Below are 12,013 nucleotides of genomic sequence, written 5' to 3' on the forward strand. Positions count from 1 at the left end.
ATTTGCATGTCTGCTTGTCATCCTTTTTTAGAATTAAAATGGTATGTCTCATTTTTTTTTTTTTTTTTTTTTGTCTTTATTTTTAATGAATTAGTAAGCTCGTTAATCGCAATATGAATTCTCAACTCTTTTCATTGATTGGTGAGTCAAACCCTTTTCAACTGATTTATGGGTCAATCCCTGTTAGAGTAATTGTAAAAATAAACTCACCTTAGATACCAGGATTAAAATTGTGTAGTCTACAAAAGATTCATTATTTACGCTCGAACCAAAAAAGTCCAAATAAAGTACGAAGTTGAACAGCATCGAGAAAAAACAGCTAAGGTTATCTATTCCTTGGGTAGAAAATCTTTAGTATTTCGAACAAATTATAGTTTTATAAACAGTTATTTTTTTTATTTATGACCATATCAATGATAATTCATGTAAATACATAAATTTATTCTTATGATGTGTTGTAGCATCACTGCCCCGGGTTACAGAAGGGGTTGAAAGATGGTTTAACGCGTTTAATCCACACTATTTGTATGTGCATGTCCTTTATTTATAAAAAAATCATATTTTGCACAAAAACGATTAAATGTACGTTTGAACTTGTTTTTTAAATAGACAGGAAAATAAAAAGAGAAAAATGCATTTTCTTACTGTATTTATATGAAGGAAGTTGTACACAGTGAGTTCGTTATTTACCGTAAAAGGACGTAAAACCGCAAAACCGGATACATGCTGTATAGTTAACATAATTGGAACAGCTGTTAAAGTCACATGCGTTATTATCGTATGTAATAAAACTATAACTTAGGAGAGAATTTGTTTACGACTTTCATAAAATAACGGATACATTTCCTTGTGTAAGTACATTTTCGAGCATACATTTTAAGAGGTTTTAAGCGATAAAAAAGCGTGTAACTTATTTCAAGAAGTGATCATGCACTTCATGTAAACGGTGCTTCGCAAATACTATCGTTAGGATTAAATAGTGAAAAGTAAATGTTAACCAATTTTAATTTTAGTTATTTATTGGCAAATTTCGAAGAATTTCAAAAATTCAGTACACTAAAAACAACAATAAATGTTTTTGTGTTGTGATTTACATTCAAAATTGATACGGAAAGATAAGGAATGTTTTCCTTTGCTCACTTGCAACCAAGTTCCTCAATATATTTTTACAATTATTACGAAGGTTAACTTTCTCTGTGTACAGTGCCTGTCAATAATAAAATATCCACGCAAAGTGTTAAAAGAGCAGGGACTTACAAACAGCTGATCCTTTGGCCTTTCAGACACATAGGTATAATAGGGATTTGTAAGTTAGGAATTAAGTCGCTACTATAGTTTCGAATTATCTGGTTTTACACGAATGCAATTTGATACGAAGATCATACCAAAAAATAATGAAAAATAACATACATGCGTCACTCTCGTAACTGAACAAACAGCCAGTCGAGATAATGTATTACATTTATAGATTACAAGCATGATTTATTGGGTAAACTTATTTCAACAAAAGAAAGTATAACTACTATTGTGAACACTTGTTTTGAATCTCCATCTCTATGTTCTTAACTAAAACGTTTTGAATCTTAATAACATGTTTATTAAACAAATCAAAAACAAAATGTCTACACATTTAAAAACAAAAAATTGTATGTGTGGGTTGTGAATTGTCATGTACAAGTCATTAAACATGATAGGACGTACAAACCAAAAAACATCAATCTTCAAGTACAAATGTATCTGTATTATTGAAGATATATGTTAAATGTAATATGCGTCACACTCGTGTATAAAAATAAAACATGGCAGATAATTCTTTACATGACTGATCTACAGTAACGGTCGCGTTTGATTATGGAAGTATAATTCATTAATAGTACGTTTATAATCGAATGAAGAATCCTTAAGGTTTTATCAATAAAAAAGCTAACGAAGTCGCACAAATCTTAACCAAGAAGTGATTCCGTGCTTATATCTATAATTTATATGAATTAACATATCAAATTTAAATAATTGTTATTAGTTTCATTAAATTTCACATAAAATTATAATTATACAAAATACGTACATATTTTGTAGTGTCGAGCAGAGAATAGAAAAGCACAATGAAAGTTTATGTTTGCTTAGTTGTCTGTCTGTTGTTGGTTTTTATGAAAGGTAAGAAACAAAATATCAACTTTAATATCTGCATTTAACTGTATTTTTTAATTGTAAAGATTTTTTTTTGGCAATTATAAACATTTCAAGTAACAACATAATAGTTGCATATGCAGTTAGTGCTTTTTGATTAATTAATCAAGTCCTTCTCATCTGACTGATACCTCCCTTTCCAGTAGACTTATGAGTCCATCGCTTTCCAACTGACTGATGAATCAATCCCTTTCCAATATACTGATGAGGCAATCGCTTTCCAACTGACAAATGAGAAGACTGAAGAGTCAATCGTTTTCCAAATGACTGATGAGTCAATCCCTTTCAATAGAATGATAAGTAAATCCCTTTCAATAGACCTATGATTCAATCGCTTCCCAACTGTATGATGAATCAATCCCTTTCCAATATACTGAAGAGGCAATCGCTTTCCAACTGACAGAAGAGTTTACCCCTTTCCAATATACTGATGAGTCAATCGCTCTCCAACTGACTGAGGAGTCGATCCCTTTCCAACTGACTGAAGAGTCAATCCCTTTTCAATATACTGATGAGTCAATCGCTTTCCAACTGACTAATGAGTCGATCGCTTTCTAACTGACTGAGGAGTCAATCCCTTTCCAATATGCTGATGAGTCAATCGCTTTCCAACTGACTGATGCGTCAATCCCTTTCCAAAATACTGATGAGTAAATTGCTTTCCAACTTACTAATGAGTCAATTGCTTTCCAACTGACTGACAAGTCAATCCCTTTCCAATTTACTGATCAGTCAATCACTTTTTTCCTGTCTGATGAGTCAATTGCTCTCCAATTGACTGATGAATCAATCCCTTTCCAACTAACCGATTAATCGATATCTTTCAAAGTGATTGTTATAGTTAGAAATTTTTTCTTGTTTATTCACAGGAAATTAAACATGTGATGTTAAGTTAGTTGATCTCTATGTATCTTTTGTAATATAAGTCTATCATGGTTTGCTGTTTCGTTGACGTATAACAATTGTATTCTTATATTTTCGTTTGAAAATATGTAAATTATTTTATTTGGCTTTTACGGGGGGTCTATGTGTGTGAGTGGAATGGAAGGGAGACTGTTCTTCCTGATATCCAACAAAATTCCGCATGAGAGTAGAAAGATACCAGGGTAAACCTGGTAGCAGAATACTTTAGTGTTTTAAGAGCAGCTCATGGTATTTTTCAGAAGTTTATAAATCATCGCTAGAAAGGTTTTGAATATTAGAAACTTCTTAAACACCTTTTCTAAATTTTGATCAAAAACATGCTAAACACAACTTGATTATACAGTCATGCAGAATTAAGCTACATTGCAAAACCTATGTTTTTGATTCAAAGAACGAGATATCAGCATGTATAAAGGTTTACAGGGGTTATACTTATATACTACAGAAGACCAACAATAAAATGAAACAATTGAAAAAAGAAACATTAAAGCATATATAAAAGGAGGTTGTAGACATGCCTGTGTGTGCTGGGGGACTTCTCTTTGTAATGCAGTGTATAGTTATCAACACCGAATATCATGATACTGTTTCTTCTCTAACCTGGTTATAACAGCGTTGTGTTAATTTCCTTTTTGAAGTTACCTTGGTGAATGACGACAAAGATATAACCTTGCCAGGATGCCTAAAATAACAAATACTTAACATATTTTATCATGTTTTTGATTGTGCTTAACAATAATGACATTATTGTTTTTGACATTTATAAGCAAACAACAGCCATTACTTGAAATAAACAAATTTATTTTCCAGTGAACATGGCTAGTAAAAGACTGTCGGAAGACGATGATGGAATTCAAGTAGAGTAAATGATTTCAACATTTCTATTCACTCTTTTTCCGATTTTATTCAGTTAAAATTCTGAAGAATTTGTTTGATTTATTGAATCGGTTCAGTAAGAGAACAATTTATACATAATCATAACATATCAAAAAGAAAGGTATCTTGCGAGAATTTACACCATTGTATAAATAAAAGGAAATATTGGGTATGTATAAATATGACAGCACGAAAAGGACACGCTAAATAGTTTCAGATCAAAATGCAGTCTATAACAATAGGTTTTGTCAATAAGATATGTCTTGTTTAAATCGACATTCTAACACTTTAAAATATAACTTTAATTTGCACATTCACACTTTTTCTAGGCCTGAAAACGGATCTGCGAGAAGTAGGAATGTCCGAGAAATCCCCAATTGGCACTTAGTGCTGCTCGGATCCTACTTGCCATTTGAACGTTCGCATATATTCCGTCAATCATAACTCACAAGGGCCAGCATACCTGAAGAGACAGACTCGAGAAAATATGGTTACTGGAAACAAAGGACTCAAGTTTCTGAAAAAATAAAATTTTAAATTATTGATGTTATTTTCTAACACATTTGCACAGCTTTAATAGAAAACTTTGATTGTACTTGTCTTCATTTCAAAACAGAGAGCCACTAAAATGACTGCAAACAAAATAAAGAGTTAACATATGAAAAAAGAGAAAACACTATTTAGAAGATTTCCTCAGGTGAAAGTGTTTGGATAATATTGATAACTTTCAAATTCATGAATTGGTAGAAGTAGTTAATGGATGAAAGTATTACAGTTCAAATTAGCTACATCCTATATAGTACGACTGCAAATGAAATAACAATCCACCATTCACCAAAGAACGAAAATGTCAACAAATATACACATTTGTACTGTTTTATTGCACTGTCATGTCATATTACCGATCTATCAGCCTATTTTAAGAAATATGGTCTAAAAGGACCGATTGTAATAATCGATGTGACGGGAATAATCGGTTAATTATATGTTTTAACTTTATATAAATAAATGTTGTTTCATTATTCCAAACTAGGAAAGTTAAGTATCTTCTAGAGGCATGCGATGAAAACAAAATATAACTTTTTTTCAATAATGTGGACTGAACATATTTGAATTTAAAGCATGACAAACACAAAATGATTGTAGAATCTAAGATACACACTAAAATTTAAAAATTATTGTTAAATGATTGTTACCCTCTCACTAAAAGACATTTATTAAAGATAAACACTGGTGTTTACAAAATAGAATTTAGTTATACATGTTATACATGTTATAACTTTATTAATTCTCTTAAAAATTGACTTCAGACACGTACAAATATTAAAGCTACTTTTTGGAAATAGATGTAGGTAAAATAAATTTTAAAAATGGTAGTGTTTAATAGAAGAAATCAGAATTATCAAAATATTTACAATGAAGATAAAAAGATTGTGGCAGGAGAGAGAGATGTCATGTTGAAATTAGATATAGTATAATTCAAGCCCTGTCTCAATTATTTTCCATACAACAATATCCGATTTTATTTTTTATTTGGAACAAAGATATTGAGGTACAAACACTATTTTTTTCTATACCAGTATCAAAATTGGATTAAAAGAAGTTATGTTTGCAAAGAGGGGAAAGATACCAAAGGGGTATGCAAACTCATAAATCGAAAACAAACAGACAATGCCATGGCAAAAAACGAAAAACGACGAAAAGATAAACAACAGTACATAAAACACAACATAGAAAATTAAAGAAAGGGTAATACAAACCCCACAAAAAACGTTGTGATCATATGTGTTTCGGAAGGGTAAACATATCCTGCTCCTCATATGTCACCCGTCGTGTTGCTCATGTACGTACTAATCCGATGATAATTCTAAATCGGTAGGTCACATTCGGGGAAAATAGGACAGGATTGTGGTTACTACAGTTGGAACATATCCGTCTTCATCTGTGAAACAGATGTTCCATAACGTTCAACAAACTCGTAAGTTCTTAATCAAAACCTTCAAAATTACAAACACTGTGCATAAATCATTTATTTACATTTAATGTAAAATAGTACATCCAAATAAACCATCATTGCATGTTTACAATACCGGTGCATGTTTATCCGCGAAAAAAACACGGAAATAACGACATTCTAAATTCCGATAAAACGATGTTTACCCATGAACTCATATTGTCCACGAATTTATGACGTACAAAAGAGGGACGAAAGTTAATAGAGGGACAGTCAAACTCATAGATCGAAAACAAACTGACAACGCCATGGCCAAAAATAAAAAGACAAACAGACAAATAAAGTATAGATGACACAACATAGAAAACTAAAAACTAAGCAACACGAACCCCACCAAAAACTGGGGGTGATCTCAGGTGCTCCTGAAGGGTAAGCAGATCCTGCTCCACATTTGGCACCCGTCGTAATGCTTATGTTATTACAAATCCGGTAAATAGTCCAATTCGGTAGGTCACAGTCGTGAAAAGGGAAGGGTATTGTAGTTACAACATTAGGAACATATCCGATATCATCTGTGAAACGGTTATTCCATAACGGTCAACCAACTCGTGATGGCGTCCGTAAAACTTACGAAAGGATGATTTCAAATTCACCATTTGGAACTCTTGGTTTAATAGCTTCCTTGTGAGCAGCAATCCTCTATCGTACAAAACGTATAACGTATAAGTACAAAACGGCTGCCACACAACATTCATCGTGTTCATCCATGCGATGCTTGTATGCACACAACGATGCAGTTAAAGTTTAATAAAACAAAAATCTCTCAACTTCTGCAAAATCATCAAATGAAAATAGCTGTAGTACCAAACAACTACATGTGATGACTTATAATCTTGGTAAGTTTGAAAATTGTTGGTAGAAAAAATCTCATATTCATTATGCTACAATAGGTAAAAATGGTTAAACCCCAAATTGAGAAAAATATTTGTTTGAACATTTGTGTTTCATTTGTCAGGTTGTATAAAGGTTGGATTCAAACTGATGAATAAAAGTGTCTCCGTAAACGTTTATCATAAAAGAACTTATATCGGAGTTGATTAGGTATGTGAATATGTATTGTATATCCATTCTTCAAATCAATGTATACTATCAAAGGACTAATAAATTGCTGAACGTTGTCACGGACACTTGTCTCTTTAACAATTCGGAAACGTAACAAAAAGTATATTAAATTACATCCTTTCAAAGGGTGACTAAATCAAAATATCAAAGTAAATGAAAATGTCTCTGATCTAGAAGAGAGTAAAGAATATAAACTATCCTGGACTACAAACTTTAAACCCGTATCCTTTCTACGTTAACGATAAAATCAGGGGTTAAAATATTATTAATCCTAAACTACGCCGACATTGATCTCAGGGCAATATAAACATTTTGTAACAAACATCAACAACATTATTTTAAAGCAACGGTCGACAAGGTATTTTCCATAAGTTCTGTTTTGTATTCTCGACACAGCTTGGTATGATACATATTGAAAATAGAAATGCAAATATAATTATGTATCCTTTTTTTTTATTATCTATGTTATGAATGTTCTAAATTAGTTTATCCTTTTGTAGTTATCGACTATTTCCGGACATCGATAAAGAAGATGTGATACTAAATATTTTCTTTTAAAAATATTATGTTTTAAAAGGTATAAAATAAATAAACACTTATGTCATCATGTTCAAAAATTTATAGCTTCATACTGTCATGGTTCTACATTTTCGGCAAATTTGTACACATAAGAACGTTCTACCAGAGGTGTTATCTTCAATTTACCGTCTTTAACATTACACGTAAATATTAATGCTAATTATCAAGAACAATTTTACTGTTCATATTAATTATGTAATCTAATATTCCTGTGGTTATCTTATTTCCGGAAATATGTGGATATCATTCAGGACCAACAGGCACTTACGTCTATCTAAGGGAACAAAACTATCGTCCCCTGACTTGTGGGAATAACATTTTACTTTATTTTCAATTATTGTATTCTGTGGTGCATACGCAAAAAGACTTGCATGTATACAAAATTAATAAATGAACGTTGTTGACAAACGCTTCCAGTTCAATGAAAATAACCTCGTATAGATTGCAACTAAAAATGGATGCTACATATATGAATTATATAAAAATATGCCTCAGTACCAGCTGATTGCCATCTTAAGTAGTAAAAATAAGGAACTTGTTTGCTACCAATTTATCAAAAAGAGGTTACCGGAAAACTACTGAGTAGAACAGGCCATCTTCAAGTGTCAAGTCAAAATATACTGGTTACCTATATTACACATTTGGTCAAAGGGATTTAAAATAAATCCCGCTTCATACTGACGTCTGGCTTATCTAACTAAAGATTTGTTATCTTTCACGAGTTTTTATATCAGCGTTCATCAATTGTACTACTTCTACGTTGTCTGTTCTTCTTATAATTGTACTTACTTCCATTAAAATTTCAAGTTTCAATATTGCATTAAAGTCTTTTAAAGTACAGGTGTAAATATATGTTTAAGTATAAAAAATTCGTGTAAAACTGTTTATATACTTTATCATTTAGATACATATGTGAAGTGTAGTAATCTTTCAATCTTATGACTCCGAGGGTTGACTGGTACAAGTATAGAAATGTGGTCATTCCTTTGGATCTCTCTTTTTCCGGTAGTCAAGTCCCTGCTAAAGTGGGGCGTCCGTTTCCCTATGCGGAATGTATATATGTTACAGTGAATTTGTATAATCAGAGATTTTGCATAATTACTAAAATCATTAGTAATTATATATAATCCCTGAAAATGATCAGTGATTTTGAATAATCACTGAAAATTTAAAGAATTATTTTATAAATTTCCTGAAACAATTTCAGGGATTATCAATAATACAAAGATTCGTTGTTTTATAAGAATAAATCAAATTTAGATAAATAAATCATGTGTACTACCCCTTTATGGTTTAAGTGGACAGTTTTCATTCCCTGTCCAGTTATCAAATCGTATTAAAGTGAACAATTGTGCCGATGATATTATATAATTATATAACGGTGTTGAACCACATTAGCTCATAAACAAAAAAAGTATTTTAAATAGAAATTAATAATATCAAGATAAATGCACAGATTATGTAATTTCCTGTAAAACAAAGGGGATGAATATCTTTTTTATGTTTTCTGTGTTCCAAAGAACAAGGAACTCAAACTAAGCAAAGCAACGCAACTTAAGGTACAGAAACACAATCAGAACACATGTTTGGCCGATTGAACACAATTGTGGAGGATGCTGTATTGTTATGATACCGATTCCGCATGTTGATCGTGGAAAAGGAGATCCAAAACATTTATTGGTCATTGTTCATTAAAGGACTGAAAATGGTAATGCCTGGCTAAGAACCACAAAATATTTCTCAGATAGTACTCATTGAATCAATTGAAGTTATTTGATTGACCTTTCTAGCACCTTCAGATGTTTCTGGTGAACACTTTAGCGGTCTTCAACGTGCTGTAAAATCAAATTCAATACTACTATGTGAAAAATAAAGAAGGCTTACAAAAAAACAACCACAAACAGCAGAGCAGTTGTTCAATAGTAGAGGGTCTGGATTGGAGTTACAAATAGAGAATTATTGGCAATAAGAGCAAAATAAAGGGCTCAAAAAAGAAAAGAAAAACAGAAAATAAAAAATAGAATAACATGAATAACGGGATGCTAAAATATACAAAATAGAGAATAATGGAGAAAATAAAAAAAGAATAGAAAAATGATCTTAAAAAAAAAATATAAGGAAATGAGGGATCCCATCCCCTAACCCAGACCCTTATAGTAGATGTCATCTAAATTTACAAATAAATGATTTGTATCAGAATATTGTGCTTTAAATTTTAATATATATGTTCTAAAGATGTTTGAATATGATTTTATAGAATAAATCATTTAACTTTTATTCATTGTCTCTTCATTCCAGTTATAATGTATAATCCCTGACATTTGTTTTAGTGATTATGCATAATTTCTGAAAATTTTAGTGAATATATTTAAAGATTTTCTTCTAACATAAACAAAATATGTATTCGATCTTTCAACTGCACATTGAGAATAGACGTGTTTAGTGTAAAACAATGAAAGTAAAATATAGATCCAGTCAAAATAAGAATCATGCAATCAATCTACCTTATACACTCGTCAACTTAATCGTATAAAAAAAGGATACATTATTTGAATAGGCTTCTGAGACTGATTTCTGATTCATAAATGAAATTGATAATTTATTAATTTCGATCATTCAAAGCGCTTTTTGTGGATTTCCTTTCAACAATCACGCTCATATTCAAACATTTGAAAGCCATGAATGCATAAAAGCTGATGACATGAAGATCTATGTGACAAAAAGGAACTTAAAATATAACCATTTTTTTAAGGGAGATAGAACCTGCGTTTCCATTTCTGTTTTACTTTATTAACGAAGAATTTGGGAGCGGTTTGTTATGCCTGCATATCAAAACGAAGCACTGACAAGTTGATTATACCCTCAAGGTCTAGTAGTCCACCTGCAGTTGAATCGACCAAATGCAAGTAAATAAAAAATAGCACTTTGCCAGATTTACCTTAAACAGGAACGCTGACATCAAGACATTTGATAGTCAAGGATGTACACGTCCTGAACATATTTTATTCTTTATGGCCAAAAGAGGTATAAATTTCAAAAATAACGGGGCTTTCTTTGTCATAAAATATATAAACACTTTTGTTCCTTGATATGCGCTGAAATAATGAAAGCTTAGAATATCTAGTGTGACAATAGTTTTGTGTGCTATTGCAACATTGTGTGTCGTCAAATAGTCGAATTCATATGGGCACCTAAGGCGTAATTTTCAAAGGAAAAAAAGAAAAATTAAAACAATGACAAATTAATTTACACGTTAATGACAATTGTTGATATCTTTATGATGTTCAAAACGGTTGATGATCAAGAGTTTAGTAAACACTTTGAGTATATTTAACTTAAAAGAACTTCAGCAAGATAGATCTTAGATCATTTTCTATCCTGTAATTTTATATTTGAAATTGCAATTACATTGTATAAGAAAAGAGTAATCTTGACTGTACCATCACATACTTCTCCTTTTTAGATGACAATGCTCTCTTGACATATTCCTTGCCGTGTACAGTTTGGTGAGAGTATGTGCTAATGGTGTATAATCTTTCATTGACAAACAAACGTTACTTATAAAAGGTTGCAAATACCACAGTCTTTTGAATACTTTCAAAACAATGTACAGTAGTTATTTGTAAACATGATTTGGCCTCTTAAATATTAGACCCTATTTTTCATCATAACTTTGAATGTCACAAAAAGAACCTATAACATTTATTTAAACTCAGGAAAATTTTCAAATATTTTAACAACAAGGGCTAAATAAAATATACGCCTCCTACTCGTTCGTTCAAAAGTGGATACGGCCTTTTCTGATCCTTTCAAAAAGGCAATCGTTCCTACACGTGCTATCCACAAGAAGAATCGCCGGAATCGCAGAATCGATCCAAGTCTATTACATAAGACATGGGTATGGCATACATCTCCACAACATAGACATTTAGCCGAATTTGTCTGGTTTCTTTCTGGTTCTAATTAAGAATGTGTTGATTTTAATAACCTTTTGCTGAAGTGTCTTCCGACAAAATAATTAAGATGATAGACATGCAATAGAGCGTTATATATTATTTTTATATTTCAAATGCTTATCCATTTGGAAATTAGTGTTTGTAATAACAGTTGTTGAATAATTTGGTATAGTAATATTTTTCTTTCAGAATCAACTAACTAACTTTCACGTATGTTTACCTTTTCTTTCATCACGGACTTTCCCTCGTACATGCGCTGTGCGGTTGTCGCAGTTGTAACGAGAGGTACCGGGATTAAGGTCGCTGCATACATAATAGCTATCGGCGCACTAGAATACGGATAGACGATATTTAATATCAGTATATTTCTGAAGATTTTGAAAGTCCATGTACACGTGTTTTTCAATACAACTCA

At 31.5% G+C, this 12,013-nt stretch overlaps 1 long non-coding RNA gene across 1 annotated transcript; it reads left to right on the top strand.

Annotated features, from left to right (window-relative positions):
• The first annotated feature begins 733 nt into the window (after positions 1 to 733).
• LOC127705732 (uncharacterized) lies at positions 734 to 4,529 on the top strand. The gene is made up of 4 exons (XR_007983963.1): positions 734 to 851; positions 2,077 to 2,154; positions 3,922 to 3,973; positions 4,317 to 4,529. It is a non-coding gene; the product is annotated as an uncharacterized LOC127705732 (long non-coding RNA).
• The last annotated feature ends 7,484 nt before the right edge of the window (positions 4,530 to 12,013 follow it).

Source organism: Mytilus californianus, unplaced genomic scaffold, assembly GCF_021869535.1.
Source record: "Mytilus californianus isolate M0D057914Y unplaced genomic scaffold, xbMytCali1.0.p SCAF_6, whole genome shotgun sequence".
Classification (NCBI taxonomy): Eukaryota; Metazoa; Mollusca; class Bivalvia; order Mytilida; family Mytilidae; genus Mytilus; species Mytilus californianus.